Here is an 18,492-nt window from a genome sequence, read left to right on the forward strand (position 1 = left end):
ACTCACTGTGTAACTCAAGCTGGCCTCAGACCCACAGCGATCCTTGTAATTGTGGTTTTAAGTAGGATGGTTATGGGTAAAGGAGTTTGCCTGTTAGCAGAGACCTGAAGGAAGCTTAAAAATGATGCAAGTGTCTGGGGTGAAAGATGTTCCAGGTAGAGGAAATAGCCACTATATATTTGATATAACCACTATATATTTGATAAACAGCAAGCAGGACATATAACTAGTTAAGAATAGAAAGTGAGATCAAGGATAATAAGAAGACAGTTGAGTGACTGTAATAGACCATTGTAATGATATGAACTTTTATTATGAGTTTGAAAAAGCAAGGTGACTTTGGGTAGGCGGATGTGTCAAGTTGTGACAGGATCAGTCTAGCTTCTGCTTGAAAACAGACTGTAAAGGGCAAGAGTGAAGCAGGAAGACCTGTTTGGCTGTTGCAGCAATCTTGGCTAGAGAAGAGTGGTAGGAGTAGAAATAAGTGTGAAGTGGATGTGTTTTGTGATAAAGATGACAGGATTTGTTTATGGATTGAATGTGATATATAAGAATAAAGGAGTTAAGAATGACTCCAGATTTCTGAGTAAACAACTAGAAGTATGAGGTTGCCGTCTTCTGAAGTAGCCGATGAAGCAGGGTGCAGGTTTGGTCAGTCTGGAACAGTGGGGCAAACTTCTGGCACCAGTGCTGCAGTGGCCACGCAAAACCCTCTCTCTGTTGGCATACGACCCCAAAATTGCCCCAGCATCTGAGCACTGGATAAGAGGACACAAAAACACACAAGTGCAATCCTGTATTTTTCAATAAAAAGCTGTTTATATCAGTGTAAAGCTCTGTCATTATGTTTTTCTTTTAAGACAAACGATGTTCATGTGTGAGTTATATTTTTCTAAACTAAAATCTCACTATTTCAGGTTTAACTGCTGTGTTGACACTTTGCAAATAAGTAGGTTTCGTGTTGCAGTTTAGCCACTCAGTGTCTAGAAAGTTCTCCATCACTAGGCATGTGGTTTGTTTTTTGTTTTTTTTTAATAAGCTCTTCCTGTCTAGTTCTGGTGACCTTGAATTTACTGGCTGGGCTAGCCTTGAACTGACAATCCTTCTGCCTCGGCCTCTGAGGAATGAAATTACAGGTGTGTGTACCACCATGCCCTGCTGATCTATGAATTTCTGATGGTAACTTATTTTTGCAGCCATTGTTTCTTCACCTTTAACTTCTAAAGCTAAGATATTACTCTCATAAATGACTCTTTATCTGCAAAATTTTAATAGCCTAACTGGGAATGGTAGAGTATGTCTATAATCCCAGCATTCCCGTTGAGGCAGGAGGATTGCTGTGAGTTCAAGGCCCAGCCCAGACTATATAGTGAAACCTTGGAATATAGGGGGAAAAAAAATTAGTGGCCTTTTAAAAATAGTTTTTGAAGTATAATATAATTTATACTCAACAAAATGCATCCAATTTTACTGTATAATTTGTTTTTTACAAATTTATGCAGTCATATGAATCCTATTTTAATTAACTATAATTAATGTTTTTGTACACCCCCCCCCAATGTTCTTTCACATTCCTTTTAGAGAAATCTGGGAGTGGTATGGCTCAGCGATTCTGGCTCATGGTCTCTCATGAGGCTGCAATCAAGCTGTTGACTGGGGCTGTGCAGTCTCTGATGTGACTAAGAGCCAGCAGACCCACTTCCAAGCTCACTTATCAGTTCCTCGGGTGTGTCCTTTATAGAGAGAAAAAGAATGAAATGACCATGCTTTTTATGTTTTCTCAGTCACTTGCATCTTCTCCTATTTATTAGAAGCTGTTCACTAAATTTAGCCCACACTTAGTAGGGAGGGGGACTACACATGGGTGTAAATACCAGGAGACCAGGATGACTGGGGCCATTTTAGGGGCCAGCTACTGTAATGCCCACTTAAATTTAGTAAATTTAGGAAAACTTAAAATATTAATAAAGAGGAAACAAAAACACTCCATCATATTTTATTTGAAATAGGATTTATGGCTTAAGAAAGTGGATCCATGGAAATTAGACCCTTTTTTTCATTCTTTTGCTTATGTGGTTATAGGAATATTTTCAAACCAGGAATCTTTTAAAAATGTCTGTTAATGGATGAGTAACCATAAATAGGTACTTTTTATTTTCTGTCTTGGAAATATGTTTCAAACTTCTGCTCTGAGGTGTCTAGTAAGCTATCTGCATTGCCTCTTGAGGGTCTTTCTCAGATTTAACATAATACAGTATAGTAAGAACAACTTTGGAATAGTCAAAGAATAATATTTCCTGTCCCTGTAAATGGAAATCAGAATACTAGCTCTCATCGTGTACCTTATGTGAGGATTAAATAAGGTGCCAACATATGTCAAACAATGTGTTTTAAGTTATAAGCATTTATCCAAAGTTAGGTTATTTGACAGTTTTGTTGGGTGAGATTATATATAACTGAATGATGGCATTTTGATGCTGTAGTATACCTTCAGTAAACTTTACTTAAGACTGTATTTCATTGGAACATTACGTATTTCCCAAGTGGTCATCCTAGTGTATTATAAACCCTGACAGCCAAAATGTTCTGAATTCTTCCTTAAGCTGTTTCCCTCTAATTTAACTGTCACAAGACAAGGAAAAAGCAACTTAATGGAATTTAAATCATTCTTAAATTAAAATTTTATGGACCCAGCAACTCTTTCTTTCTTTGATGTTTCCTCTTAGGGGATCTATTTCCAGTTACTTTTTATTTCAGATGGATTATTAGTCTTGAGTGGTCAGATTTTTTTAATATAATCTGTATTTTCTGTATTTCAAAAAGTTGCATTTCTACTTAATGACTTACGGTTTTAATTGATAAGACCATCAACATTAATATCAGATATTGAGAAGTAGTTATAAAGTGTTACTAAATACCATTTAAAATTTTGATAGGTTGTGACTTTTTAAATCACTCATTTTATGAGCTAGAATAGCAGAGAAAGTTTTATAGCATTCATTTTAATGAATAAGGATGAAGTCTTTTTTTTTTTTTTTTTTTTTAGTCAGGGTCTTATGCAATTCAGGCTGGCTCCCAAGTACTGGAGTTGTATGCTGTGCCACCACACTCAGTTTAAATCTTAATTAATTAGTTTTTACATCTTATTTTAAATAGTCTTTTCCAAAAGTCTTCAATTCTGCTTCTTTCACAGCCTTTTGCTTATTTACCTGCAACATCTTTGTCCCAAAGTAAGTATTATGTCTGTTTATATACCATCCATAATTTCCAATTTCCAGGTTATAAGACTCCTTGGTGTTAGCTTTGAGAAATTCCTCTTCATTTTTACATAACCTGGTCATTCCAAATAAAAAATAACAGCTTGGCATGGCATATGCCTGTAATCCTAGCTATTTAAGACTGACTGAGGCAGGAAGATCTCAAGTTTGTGGTCAGCCTGGGTAACGTAGTTAGGTGCTGTCTGAAAAAGAAAGAAAACTATCTGTAGTAAAGCTTTGGAGTGTGATTTTTTTTTTTCCCAAGAGAAACTGAAACAACTAGCTGGTCACATCCAGATTTTAAAGATTTCTTTGTTTTTAAAAACAAGGTTCAGGCTAGCCTTGAATTCATTGTGGTGCCCAAGCTTGCCCTAAACTTGTGGGGATCCTCCTACTTCAGCCTCCTCAGTGCTACAGGTGCACACCACCACCACTGGCTAGATTTTGATTTAATTAGACTATTAAGCTGGGTATAGAGGCCAAGGCAGGAGTGTCATTGCAAGTTTGAGACCAACCTTGTAGCAAGACCCTGTTTCAAAAAGACCAAAAAAAAAAAAAAAAAAAAAAAAAAAAAAATATATATATATATATATATATATATATATATATAACTTTGTAGCACTTAGTTGTCAGTTTAGCTGAAGGCTGTTTTTTGTTTTGTTTTGTTCCAGAAATTGATCTCAGAACCTCATGCTTGCCAAGCAGGCACTGTTCTGTTGAGCTACATCCCCACCCTGAAGGCTTCTATTTTTCAAGAAAATGTTTTGTCTCGCTTATCTTTAGATATAGGGAAGGAATTGGCCAGTTTTTTAAAATAGTGTTTTAAAATTAGTATGTAATACTACCTCCTAGTTAGTTACATACTTTTTGGAGGGGGTGGTGGTAGTTTTTCTTTTTTCTTTTTTTTTCTTTTTTGCCTTTAAGACAGGATCTCTTTATGTACTCCAGGGTATCTTGAACTCATGGAGCCCAGGCTGGTCTCAGACTTGAAATCCTTCCGCCTTGGCCTCCTGAATTCTGGGATTATATGCATGTGCCACCATACCTGACATACTTCTCTGAGGCACTTGAAGATTATGTAGCTTGTTTTTCCCTTCTTTTGAATTGCATAGTTACATTTTAGTATAAAGGTAAAAATTTCAGTCTCAGCCTTATATGAGTTATATATTACAAATTAGAGTAGGCAAAAGTAGTATGTCTGAGAGGAGTATCTCTAACTTGTCTCCTTTGTTTCAGCTTTATACCCCAGTATTTTTTTAAATGATTAATTCAAGTATCATAAGAATAAAAATTGTTGAAATGTTACCAACTGAAAGAATTTTTTTTCAGTGCCAGGAATACAATCTAGGGTCTCATACATGCTGGTGAAGTATTCTACCATTGTGTTAGATTCCCTGCCCAGAAATTAATTTTTTGGCCCCCTGTACACTGGAGATAGAACCCAGGACCTTCACACTGAGCTAATCCCCACCTCTTTTTATTTTTAATTTTGAGGCAGGGACTTGCTGAATTACAAAAGTGCCCAGACGGCTCAAATTTGTAGTCCTCCTGCCCCAGCCTTCGGAGTGCAAGGATTGCAGGCATGTGCCACTATGCCCAGCTAAAGTTTACCTATTTTAAGTGTACACTTAAAGTATTCCTTCTAGCAGTATTGTCTTTTCAGACCTCAAATACAGTGTTTTCCTGTGTGTCATGAGAAGGAAGGGGCTAAATTTTGGGAAAGGTTAGCAGGTTGTTTCTGTGGGCACAATGCTTTCTTTTTTCTGTATATGCAACAAGTACTGTATTGAGCCTTTTCATGTTTTAAGAAATTCAGATAAAAAGGAGTATTAATTTCCAGATTAAAACAAAAGAATAGCCAAATGTGTGATGCATTCACTTAGGCAGAGGCAGAATTATGAGTTTAGGCCCAGCCTGAGCTACAGAGTTTGTCAGTTTGAACTCCAAAAAAAAAAAAAAAAGCCAGCCCCCTCAGTGTGATTCAGTGTTGCCATCAGGAGAATTTAGATGTTTTCAAACACACATATGCACTACCCGTATAGATATTCAAGGTGTATTCAAGGTATCAAAAATGATAATTTCTAATAAATGTCTTTTATATTTCCTCTGATACTGGGGATTAAACCCTGGGCTTATCACATGCTAACCAAGCATTGCACCACTGAGTTATATTCCTAGCCCTGAGTGAGCTACTTCCCCAGCACTGCAAAGCTTTAGTTCTTGTCTCCATGTTTTGGTACTTATCTTTGATATCATCTGGTGTCATTGGTAAGTTTTACTCATTTGTGGTATAAGGTCTTTGATATCCATTTTGGTATGGCAGCTTACTTTCCCAAGAAAATGTTCATGTATTTAATCAATTGTTTTCTACCATTTGGATATTGATTGTCCAAGAATAATCCTCTTGACTAGCTTATTTTTTGTTTCTTTTTTAAATTTTTTTCTCCCAAAGGATTTCTTGTGCTTTTTCTTTAAAGTCTCTTATAAAATCTTAATTTTATTGTTAAACATTTTTTTCATTTTTTGTTCTAAAAATATTCTTTTTTAGAAGCATTATATTGTTCATTGGATGTAGTATTTTTAGTTTTGCTTTTGGTATTGGTTTTGCAATAGCCTCTCAATACATAATCCATGCTGGGTTTAAACTTTCCGTGTAGCTCAGGCTTGCTTTGAATTCATGATCCTTCTGCCTCAGCTTACAGAGAGAGCTAGTATTATATGCATATACCAGTATACCCATTAAATTTTAACTAATTTTTAAAAAATTATTTAGACAGCACATTAGGAGCATGTTAATATCCTCTCTGCCCCATGTCTCTTTTTTGTCAATATTGGAGATTGAATCCAGGGCTTTCAACCTGAATTATGTCCCTAAACTCAACTCAACCCTTCTTTTCTCTTCTCTTCTCTTCTCTCTTCTCTTCTCTTCTCTTCTCTTCTCTTCTCTTCTCTTCTCTCTCTCTTTCTCTCTCTCTCTGTCTCTGTCTCTGTCTCTGTTTCTCCCTCTCTTTTTTTTGTAATGAGGATTGAATGTACAATCTCACACTTGCCAGGCTCCCAGCCTTTTTCTGTTTTTTTTTTTTTTTTTTTTGCAATAAGGTCTTGTTAAGTTGTAGGAGTTGCCCATGCTGAGTTTGAACTTGTGATCCTCCTGTCTCAGCCTCCCAGAGTCCTGGGATTCTAGGCATACACCCCCATGGCCAGTTTGTGTTAATAAATGTTTTATGAATTGGCAGAAAAGAACTTTATATGTTCTTTCTGAATGGTTACCATTCTGAATGGTGGACATATATTCTGAATGGTTAACATCATTTGTTGGATATGTTTATATATATAAATACACATGTTCTCTAGTTTTCTGGGGTTTTTTTTTCTATTTCTCATCTGAACTTGAAGAAATACCTTGATAAACTACATTAAATATAGATGTAGCTATTTTTATGTTTACATGCATCCCAATTACCATTCTGAGGCAAGGAGATTGAATGTGTAGCAATTATCTGGCAGTCAAGAGGCTGACTCGGCATTTATGAAGAGGGAGGAGCATGTGGCTAAAGGAAGATGAATCAGAACCAAATACTTTCTAAAGGGATTTGTTAAATAGTCTACAGAAATGATTACAACTAAACAGCAGGGTTTATATTTCTTCAGTGGAATGTCTTGTTTTCCTGGGTGTCTATGGCCATCCTAGTATTAGTGCTTGTGTGATGAATCACTGGTTTGTGGGTAGAAACAACTATTCATTGTCTGGAAAAATGGCTTCTTTGCCTTAGAAAAAAATTACTGTGCAAAAAGCATTGGTAGAAATGTATGTGTAAGCTGTTATTGTTTTTGTAGTACTATTTCATAAGTTTTATGTACATCTATATATCCAATGAAAGAAGTGTTATTTAGTCCTAATTTTACGTGTGAAGAATCTGAAGCTTATAAACAAAGGTAGTTTGTGTTAGACATACTTGATAAAGCTATAATTTAAACCCTGGTTTTATTGATTCCAAAGCTCATTTTATTTTTACTCTTTCCATACTGTCTTGGGGTTAAGCATCCTAATACTCCTTTTCTTCCAAAAATAATTTACATATCATAGGCATGTGTGTGAGTCACTATAGGAAAGCACTATGACTATTGATTTTAGGGTTGCATATTTAGTGAGTCAAATTCACAGAAATGGAATCTACAAATACAAGGATTGTTTGTGATCATTGTGGACATGTGAAGAGTGGCAGAAAATGAGTCACTTTCTGAACATGTTCCCAGTTGAGGTTAAAAGCAGTGCTCTGCCATCTTGTTTGACCTGTAATGTTGTAAACAAGTGTCATTTTGAGGTCTGTTTAATGCCTTTTTTTATATTTTTATGCTTTTTGTTGTAATTTTGCTGCTTAAAGTGGCCCCCAAGCATGATGGTAATATAGGGTAACGGGTTTTTAAGAAAAGCATGATGTGCTTATGGGAGAAAATATGTATGTTAGATAAGTTCCTCTCAGGCATGATTTATAGGGATGCTTGCTGTGAGTTCAGTGTTAATGAGTCACTGATACATTTTGAATAAAGTAGCTGGGCAGAAACATATAAAACAAGATTATATAGTAATGGTTTAAGGAAAATATTAAGCTGGAAGGAACGCCTAACCCTAGAAGTAGTGATTGCTCCTAGAAGTAGTGATTTAGTATTCATTAATTCATTGTTCATAGGAATTTATAGCTGGGTGTAATGGCACATATGTAATCCCAGCACTAGGGAAGTTGAGGCAAGGAGAATCACTGCAAGTTCAAGGCCAGCCTGAGTCATGTAGTGAGTTCAAGTTCACCCTGAACTGTAGTGAAACCTATCTAAAAAAGAAGCTTTTTAAAAAAATTTTTTTTCAGTTTAATTTTAAATTTATTTAAAAAATAGTTATCTTGTTTCAATTTAATATCTTTTATTATTGTTAAGTGAAATTTTCCATAGTTTTTGGCCAGTTATATTTATTATGTTCTAAACTCATTTTTTCCATATGATTTAGTCAACTCAACTAAATACCCTTTGTCATTGATTTTAAGTGTTGCCTAAGTATTTATACACTCAGTTTCATTATTGGCTGTTTTTTGCTCTACCGTCTACTGTCTGATTGCGACTGTACTATTACACATTTATTAATTGTAATCTGTGGATTTTAATGTCTGAAAAGGCAAGAAATTACTACTTTTAGTATTTTCTCAGATAACCTGATTCTTTCATATGAATCATAAGCTTATTTCTCAAATTCCAGAAAACATTATTTTGACATTTCATTGGGATTTTATTAAAGATTTATTTGAGATAGATTGGCAGGTGTGGTCTTCACTGAAAAATATGACATCTCATTAGTTACTAAAATCTTTTTTAATATTTCAGAAAGTTGGGATTTTTTTCTTCCAGAATCCCTGTTTCTTACTAGAATTAGTACTTAATACTTTTATTGCTATTTTAAACTTTTTTACATCCTATTTGCTATTAACTCAGTATTAGAAGAGCTGTGGCTTTTTCTGTGTTTAGGACCAGCTCTTCTGTTCAGTTCACTATTTTCACTCAGCTTTCAATTGAGTCTTTTGATTCTTTGTGTGTAAAATCAATCTTCCTAATGTACTCATATTAATTGTAGCCTTGTTAGCCCTGTGGTCTTTAAAGAATTACATAGCTGCTACATCTACCTTCTTACAATTTTCCAGTCAATGATAACTTCACATAACCTTACATGAGTCCTGCCTACTTAAATTTAATTGATGAATTCAGCTTAATTCTTACAGTTTTTTTTTGTAAATTTATCCAGTTCTTTCCATTAAAAACTTTTAAGTTAATGGTCAGCACCAAGGTGGTGTTGGAATTTTTTTGGGTAGCCGATGCAAATCTTTTTAACAAATTTATCATCCCCACTACTGTTACGATCATACTGTGCACATAGTTGACAGGTAGTAAACATTTGTTGACTAAGTAGATCTTTTCAAATTGAAATTAGTACAGGAAAGGTACCAGGAAATTCTAAATTTTACCTGTTTTCTGACCTTTCATTAACACTTACATATTTAGTGGGATCCTTAGAGATAATAATCATTTTCCTCTTAGTAGTTTCCAAGTACCTCAGACAAGAGAGTAGAATCACAAGTGTTGAAGCTCTTAGTTGTGTGTTCCAGAGAAGTAAGATATATTTCCAGTTGAAAGGGGATTTTTAAGCTGGGGACCATGGTTTATGCTTGTAATACTAATCCTCTGGGAGGATGAGGCAGGAAGATCACAAGTTTGAGCCCAGTCTAGGCAAATTAGTACTTAGCAAGACCTTGTCTCAAAAATAAAATAAAAAAAAAGATAGGGTTGTAACTGTGTAAAGGCCCTGGGTTCGATCCCCAGTACTGCCAGGTTAGGGAGTTGAAGGTGATATCTTCACTGCTTGACTTTATGAGTAGCTTCAGCAGTTCGTGTTTATGCGTATTTTGTGACTCAACACTGACATGCATGATGATCTTGTTTGCAAATGTACATTGTTTTAATTACCTTGAAATTGTCTTCTTCATCTTCATTACAATCATTCATTTGTACCTTTTTGAGACAAAGTCTCACCAAGTAGCTTAGACTGGTCTTGAATTTGTGGTCCACTTGCCTCAGCCTAACTAGTAGCTGGAATTATAAGAATGCATTATCACCCTCAGCTTAAAAATATATAATGGTCTATAGGAAAAGATAGTTGAGGATGTCATGCTTATTGCAAGTTTAGCTATTCTTGGACTAAGTAGTCTCAAGTAAAAAAAGGAACTATCTGTACAGATTAATAAATGAAAAGTTTACTAGGCTTTCTCATACCCTTTTCAAATTTAAATGTCAGCAAAAAGTTACTAATTTTTAGCTTTAAAAAGCTTTATCAATTCACTAAGTAAATGATATTTATCATCTGTCAAGCTTTATGTTTAGGAGACCTTGGTGTCTGTCTATGCATGGAAAATTAAATCTTTTTTGCTTTGCACACCCTTTTGAAAGTATAATGAAGGTGATCATCTTCCTTGAAAAAGGCGTATGTGGTCACACGTACATTTTCACACAAAACTTCGTGAGGTTTCTGGTCTTGATACTTAGCCAGAAATATAAACTTCCCTGTAGATTCTCTGAACTCCATATTAAGAACTCTTACTTTAAATAAAAGAATCTAAGAATCCCAAAATTTAAGTGCCTAATTTTGCTAACATCAGGGAAATTTTCACTTGGAGAACTGGGTTCCTTACATGTTTTCTTGTAACCCCACTGCATAGTCCACTCTGCAGATTTCTTTTCTCCTGCGCAACATTTAGAAGTTAGACTTCTCCAAGTTCTTCTCTTTTCTTTTTATTCCTCAGGGGAATCAATCTCTTTTCCTGTCCTCCAGTGTTAAATTCCACATTGTTGATGGTTACCAGATTTATAACACCAGCTGAGATCTTTTCTCAAAATCCTGGAATCCAAGAAGCAACTGCCTATCCAGAACCTCCATTTGGATACTCATTGATGTCATTTATATAACAAATAAGAAATTAATTACAAACGTTTTTGTGTGTGTGTGCAGCAGGGTCTAGCTCCAGAGTCCAGGTTGGCCTTGAACTCAGCAAAGAAGGAATATAGTCGTACTTGACCATACTTGGCTGTTTTGTGTTTTTTGTTTATTTGTTTTGGCAGTACTGGCAATGGGGCCTTGCATGTGCTATGCAAGTGCTCTGCTGCTGAGCTATGCCCCCAGCCTACCAATATTTTTATGACTGTTTTATTGAAATACAATGTACATATTGTAAAATTTGCTCTAAAAATACATGATTCAGTGATTTTTAGCACATTCAGAGATGTACAGCCGTTGTCATGAATTTTAAAACATTACCTCTTTGCCAGGTATGGTGGCATATACTATAATCCTAGCACTTGAGAGACTGAGGCTGGAGGATCGCTGTTGAGTTCAAGGCCAGCCTGGACTACATAGACCCTGTACAAAAACAAAACAGAATCTCATACCTGTTAGCAGACACTCCAACTTCCCCCTGCCCCCTAATCCTTGGCATTTCTAGATTTGCCTATTCTGGACACTTCCCATATCATTCCTTATTCTGACCAAATAATATTCTCTTGGATCAGTAAATACTAGAGTTAACAGTACAAACATTTTTGCTGAACCCACAGTGAGTGAGTTTAAAATAACAACATGAAAATAAAGTGATATTATGTAAAATCTGGATTGCTATACCATTGGGAAAAAAATGTGAGCTTGTAGTCAGTTGTGTGTGTGTGTGTATCATTGGGGATTAAACTCAGGGCAGCTTCATACTGAGCTACATCCCCAGTCCGTTTTACTTTAAGACAGGGTTTTGCTAAACTGCCCAGACTGGGCTTAATTTTGCAGTCTTCCTGTCTCTATCTCCCAGAATTCTGAGATTACAGGCATGTGTTACCATGCCTAGCTTATAGTCACTTTGAGCTTTCTGTAACATCTCAGGCACATTCTATGATATTTAACTTTTGGAAAGATAAGGTATTTTATTCTTTGCATATGATTTAGTTGTATCTGTTTGCCCATTTAAAAGGCTTTGTAGGTTCCATTTTGTATAAAATAGTTCTGTTGTTCTAAAACAATGGGTTTAATTCCTAGGCTGTATTTTAATAAAATTTTTGTCAAAGTTTGAAACAAGGCTTAATCATTTGCAGTGAAAAATGCTTTGTGTTTAAATGACATTATTGAATTACATTACAAAATACCAAACTATTAAGAGACAGAATTTTATTCTCCTCATACTTTGAGCTTTAGTATTTGTAAGTATGTGAAAGCACCAGACATTTACTTGAAAGATCTATGCATAAAATTCTGTTTGTTTGAATGGGAACATCTACATCACTGGAATCATTAACGTGTTATTTTTAATTAGCATACAGAGTATTAACCTTTATTAAGAAATATAGCTATTTTCTAAAACCATTTAAGAATTTCCCAAAATGAACCATTGGTTTTCTTTGCTATGAAAAAAACAGAAGTAATACATGATTTTTTAAAATTCTGGTAATTTGAAAGGAAAATTTTTTTATTGTGAATAAGTTAAGAGATTATGGAGTTTTCAGTTCTAAAAGACATAAACAATTGGTGAAGGATATAAAATCTGATGAAAGTGGTATGAAATTGGTCTTTGTTATTAGATGAGTTATTAAGATAAGAACTTAAGGCTGGCATCGTAGCATACACCTGTAATCCCAGGAGTTGGAAGATTGAGGAGGAGAATTGTGAATTTGAGGACAGCTTGAACCTACGTATCAAGACTTTGTCTCAAAAAAATTTATAAAATATTTTAAAACATATGGTACTTCAATAGGTGCAGTGTTATACTCCCATTATCTGAGTGTGGTAGTGCACACCTGTAATCTCAGAATTTGGGAGGCTGAAGCAAGAGCATCACTGGGAGTTCGAGGCCAGTCTGGGATACATAGTGGTTCAAGGCCTATCTGACTTACATAGCAAGACCTTATCTTAAAAAACCTATATTAATTAATTTCCCCACCATGCGCTGTTAGAAAGAGTAGGTAAAAGTCTTAGTGATGCGGTGAGTCAAGTTAAAATAATATGAAGTATGTTGTCTTAGGTGCTGAGCGTTAAATTAGTATAGTCATTTGTTTGACTGGATGACATTAAAGGAGTTTTAAATTCACAATGTAGACGGGAATGAACACTTATCAGAACAGAAGGAAATGTGTGGTTAAACGGTTTCAGCTATAACTGAAGACTGTTTCCCTTGGTCCAAGTGGAAGGAGAAATGGAACCATATGCTTTGGGAGTTTCAGAGGCCTCCTCCCTCACCTCCAGTATGAGTAGAAATTGGTTTAGCATGGTTTATTGAAACTTAGCAAAAGTGGTTGTGTTTAGCAGTGGAGGGTAATGACATAAACATATAGTAGAGAGATCAAATCCTGTAGGTTTTATTTTAGAGATGGCTCAGAAGGAATTTGGCTAGCATATTTATAAATATTGATAGTTTTTGTTGTTGTTGTTTTGTTTTTTGCTTTGTTTGTTTTGGTAACAGGGATCCAACTCACAATCTCGAAATTACCAGGCAAGTGCTTGAACCACTGAGCTAAATCCCCAGCCCAGTAGTTAGTTCTTATTAGACAGCTTAAAACAAGAAGATGCAAAATTCTCTGAAGAAATTGTTGAATTTTATAAAGAAAAATAAAATACTTGCAGCTTTTTTCTCAAACTGAGAAACTGGTTTACCAATTTTCTGTAATTATATAGATAATAAACATGTTTAGTCATAAAGCACTAGGATTACCAAAAAATAGAAATTTTTGATGTTCATAGTTTTTATCTGTATCAAAATATTCAATCTCAAAATGATTACATTAGTATCATCCTCTCCAGGTGGATCTTTAATTATTCTAGAGAATATTTGTTTTGCTTTGTTTTGCTTATGCTGTGCTTTGCTTTATTTGCTTACGACAAGGACTTGCTATGTTGCCATGCTGGTCTCCTACCCTTGAATTTAAACAATCCTCTTCCTTCAACTCCTCAGATAGCTGGCATTACAAGTGTACACCACTAAATCTAGCAGGAACAGTTAACGTTTTTAGCCAATATGAGAATTAGATGATGTTCTGTAGTGTATAAAATACTATAGGTGTTGAATATGATTAATAAAGGAAATCTGTTAATTTTCTCACCTAAGAGCATTGCTGTTTATTAAGAATGTAAGATACTTGTTTACTGTTTCTTTTGGGGGGCAGGGGTGTCTTTTTGAGATAGGGTCTTGCTGTGCAGTTCAGGCTGGCTCTGAGCTCACTTTGTACCCCAGCTGGTCTCAAACTTGCAACAATTATCCTGCCTCAACCTCTCAAGTGGTATTAAGTTTTATTTTGTTAATGTATAGTACTTAATTTTAATAGTGGGTTAAAATACATATTTGGAGTTAATTTACCAGTTTTTAGACAAATGGTAGATATTACATATAGTCAAACTCACAATCTAAAAATATTGTACTATGTTTTTAAAAGACTGCTGAGTAACTGGAATTAAATTCCTTCTAAAACATAACACTGCTTTGCCATGGGTCATTTAAGGAACCACAAGGGCGAACTACACACTATCTAATGTTATAGAATAGTAAATGTCTTATCCAGTGAGGTCTTTGGTTAAAAGCAGTAAAAATCAACTAGTTGCCTTAGGTTTAAAAAAGAAAGCCTAATATAGTAGTAGTACCCAGGCTAGGCAATCAGTTCCAAGGCCAACCTGAGCAACTTAATAAGGTCCTTACCCCTACTCAAAAAAAAAAGAGAAAAAAATAGTATTGTCAGGATCTGTAGCATATCTTACAAAACTAAAGAGAAGTCAAGCATAGCAGTGCATGTGTATAATCTAGTGTGGGGGAAGAGAACAGACCAGGGGATCCCCAGTTTGAGTCCAACTTGGGCAATTTAGTGACTTTGAAAGATGCTATCTCAAAAAATTTTAGTAGGCTGAGAATGTAGCTTAGTTCAAAAGCCCTAGGTTCAACCCCCAATACTGGAGAGTGGGGGGTGGGAGTGTAAGATCCTAACTGTGGTTAACTGCAAAAGTTGAGGAAAGCAGCAAATGCTCTTTTTAGAGGATAGTGAATTCGAGGTATTTTCCATCTCTATATCTAGTGACCATCAAGACAAAGAATCTGACTGTCCTGGATTTAGCTGCAAGAGCAAAGATACCCATAAAGCCCTGTATTGCTCTCACCATCTGGTTTTTAACTGATGTTCCCCTATTCTGTTTTGCTGGATAGTATCAGGTTCGAAAATTTAGGCATCAGCTGTGAAGATAATGAGATTCATTATAACGCCCATTCTCGTTGACTTTTATCTATTTTTGAAGACCTATAATGTCTCCAATGTTTTGGTTTTGTCGGTTTTATTCTTTACTGTTTTGTTCAATTGTATTGTAACTAACGATATAGGCAATTCTATTAGAGATAGCGAGAAGCATTATGGTAACCATTGTTGATCACCTTGTATTATGTTTTCACATTATCTATTATGTCCACCCTTTTGACTTGACCGATTCTGTTCTGTTATGTCACATTTGGTTTTACTCTCTTCCAAAAAAGTAATAAGAACCATGGGAGCAATGAAACCCAAAATGTGTAATAGTCATTGTACAAAAGAGAGGAAAAGAAAGTGCTCTATACTATATAACTGCATGTATATTTAAGTGTATAAGATAGAAAATGATATCACAGAGTTTTATTGGATCATTGAACAGAACTGTTTGCAGTATCATTGATGGAATGTCCACTTTACAAGCTTTAATTTTGTGACTTGAACAATTATTTCTAAGATGACAATATGTAATCCATTAACTAGTGATTTCCTACTGTTCATTTTTTTCTGCAAATCTGTATAACTTGTACCCTTTCTCTGCTTTTTTTTCTTTTCTCCTTAAATAAAATTTAAAAAAAAATACAAATAAAAAAGCTAAACAGAAAATTAAAAAAAAAATAGAACATTACCTAACAACATACAACTTTTATAAATCCTGTTAAATTTCCTGTTAAAAGTAACCTGGGCCAGGTGTGGTGGCACATATCCTTAATCTCAGCACTTGAGAGACTGAAGCAGGATGATCATTGAGAGTCCGAGACCATCCTGGGATAAAAAAGTAAGTTCAAGTCTAGCCTGACCTACATAGCAAAACTCTTGTCTCCAAATGAATAGAATAGAATAGAATAGAATAGAATAGAATAGAATAGAATAACCAGGGAGAATTGTGACTAGAAATGAAATTCTGGGGCCCGATGATATAGCTCAGTAGTAGAGCAGTTTTCCTAGCTTACCTAAAACCCTGGGTTCAATCCCTAGCACCATTAAAAAAAGTTCTAGTGTGGCAGATCAATTTACAGAATATGTTCAGAGAGCGTTGTTTGTGTATGTGTACATATATATGTTTCGTGGTTTTTAATTTTTCTTTTTTTTTTTAAAGGAGAAAAAAAAAGGCAGCAAAAGGGTACAAGTTATACAGATTTACAGAAAAAAACAGTAGGAAATCACGAGTTAATGGATTACATATTGTCATCTTAGAAATAGTTGTTCAAGTTACAAAATTAAAGCTTATAAAGTGGACATTCCAACAGTGAGACTGCAAACAGTTCTGTTCAATGATCCAACAAAACTCAGTAATATCATTATCTATCTTATACACTTAAATATACATACAGTTATATCATTTAGAGCACTTTCTTTTCCTCTCTTTTGTACAATGACAATTATACATTTTGGGTTTTGTTGCTCCCACAGTCTTCTTAATACTTTTTTGGAAGAGAGTAAAACCAAATGTGACATAACAGAACAGAGTCAGTCAAATCAAAAGGGTGGACATATAGATAATGTAAAAGCATAATACAAGGTGATCAAGAATGGTTACCATAATGCCTCCCACTATCTCTAATAGAATTGCCTGTATCATCAGTTACAATATAATTAAACAAAACAGTAATGAACGAAACCAACAAAACCAAAACATTGGAGATATTGTAGGTCTTCAAAAGTAGATACTAGTCAACCAGAATGGGCGTCATAATGAATCCCACTATCTTCACAGCTATTGCCTAAACTTTCAAACCTGGTACTATCAAACAAAACAGGATAGAGGAACATCAGTCAAAACAAGATGGTGAGAGCAATACAGGGCTTTAAATCAAGATAATGGAAAGTCAAAGTGGGTTACTATAATATATCCTGTTATCTTTTTATTTATTTTTCCCTTAATTAAAAGGATAAAAATAAAAAAGTAAATAATAAAATGGAGTTTGAGGTAAAAGAGGGCATAACAGCAAAACAGCGCAGATCAAAGCATAACCATTTAAGCAAAATAGTGTTTCACCACAAGATAATCCCGACATAAAAGTAGTTACCATATTGTCTCTTTCCTTGAAATCTTTGAGTATAACTTCATATACTGTAGCATCAAATATATCAAAACAATGTAAAACCATTTAAGAGAATGACAGTATTACAGGGTATTTAGAATCAACTAACAGAAAATGAACAATGGTTTCTGTATAATCTCCTTGTCTATAAAAGTTTTTGTTTATACTATCACATATAATAAAATCCAGTAAGATACAACCTGTTTAGACCAATGGAGACAGAAGAACAAAAGCTTGATGAGACTTCAAAACAAGATGATACTAAATCAGTATTACCTATTGTGACGTCATTTTCTCCAAAATAGCTGTTCCTATCATCCAATCTTCTCTGTCTCATTTCTGTTGAGCTCTTTTTCTGTCATTAGTTGTCAGTTTTGTCTTCTTCATTTCGTTTTCTGCTCCATTCATTGTGGCCTCTCTGCCACTATTTCTGGATTCTTCGTATTTTTCTTTTTTAGAATATCCTGCAGTATTCTCTGTAGAGTTGAATTGGTGGTTGCATATTCCCCTAGTTCCTCTTTATCCTGGAAGCACCTTGTTTTTCCATCAGTTTCTAGGGACAGTTGTGCAGGATATATCAATCTTGGCTGGAGGTTATTATCTTTCAAAGCTTGAATTATTTCCCCCCACGCTCTTCGAGATTTGATGGTTTGTGCCGAGAAGTGTGCTGTAATTCTGATGGGTGTTCCCTTGTAAGTGATCTGTTTCTTGTCTCTGACAGTTTTTAATATTCTGTTCTTATATTGGATTTCTGGTATTTTGATTATTATATGCCTGGGTGTAGCTCTGTTTGGGTTGTAGGTGGCTGGGGTCCTGTTTGCTTCATACAACTGAGTATCTTTACCTTTTGCTAAATTAGGAAAATTCTCCTGGATTATTTCTGTGAGTAGCTTTTGTAGTTCATTTGTTTGTGTCCCTACTTCTTCTTTTATGTTCTTAATTCTTAAGTTATAGATCCGCTTATGATCTTCTAGTCTTTGTATTATTGCTGTTTGTTCCTTTGTTATTTTAAGAAGTTTTTCATTTCATGTTCCCATATTACAAATCTGCCCTCCAGTTCAGATAATCTGTCCTTAGATTCTTTCAAGCTGTTACGCCAGTTTTCGATAGAGGTTTTAGTTTCCTGGTAATCTCTTTGAACCTGCTTCACGTATTCTATGCTTTCTCTTATTTTCTCCATCAAACAATTCTCCCCTCTTTTTCTGTTCTTCCATTCCACCATCTGTTTTTTCTTGGGTGGTGCTTAGCATTTCTCTAACTATTCTGCTTATGTCTAGCTTCAGGTCATTAATAACTTCATTCCTGAACTCGTCTATGAGGCTCTGGAGATAGCACTTTAT

The 18,492-nt window shown here is 35.0% G+C and overlaps 1 protein-coding gene across 7 annotated transcripts in view; it reads left to right on the forward strand.

Annotated features, from left to right (window-relative positions):
- Cbfb (core-binding factor subunit beta) overlaps positions 1-18,492 on the forward strand; it is a 51,312-nt gene that overhangs the window by 10,544 nt on the left and 22,276 nt on the right. The window lies entirely within an intron of this gene.

The sequence above is a fragment of the Cavia porcellus genome, unplaced genomic scaffold (genome assembly GCF_034190915.1).
Source record: "Cavia porcellus strain 051 isolate PalLab524CR breed Dunkin Hartley unplaced genomic scaffold, mCavPor4.1 scaffold_4, whole genome shotgun sequence".
Taxonomy (NCBI): Eukaryota; Metazoa; Chordata; class Mammalia; order Rodentia; family Caviidae; genus Cavia; species Cavia porcellus.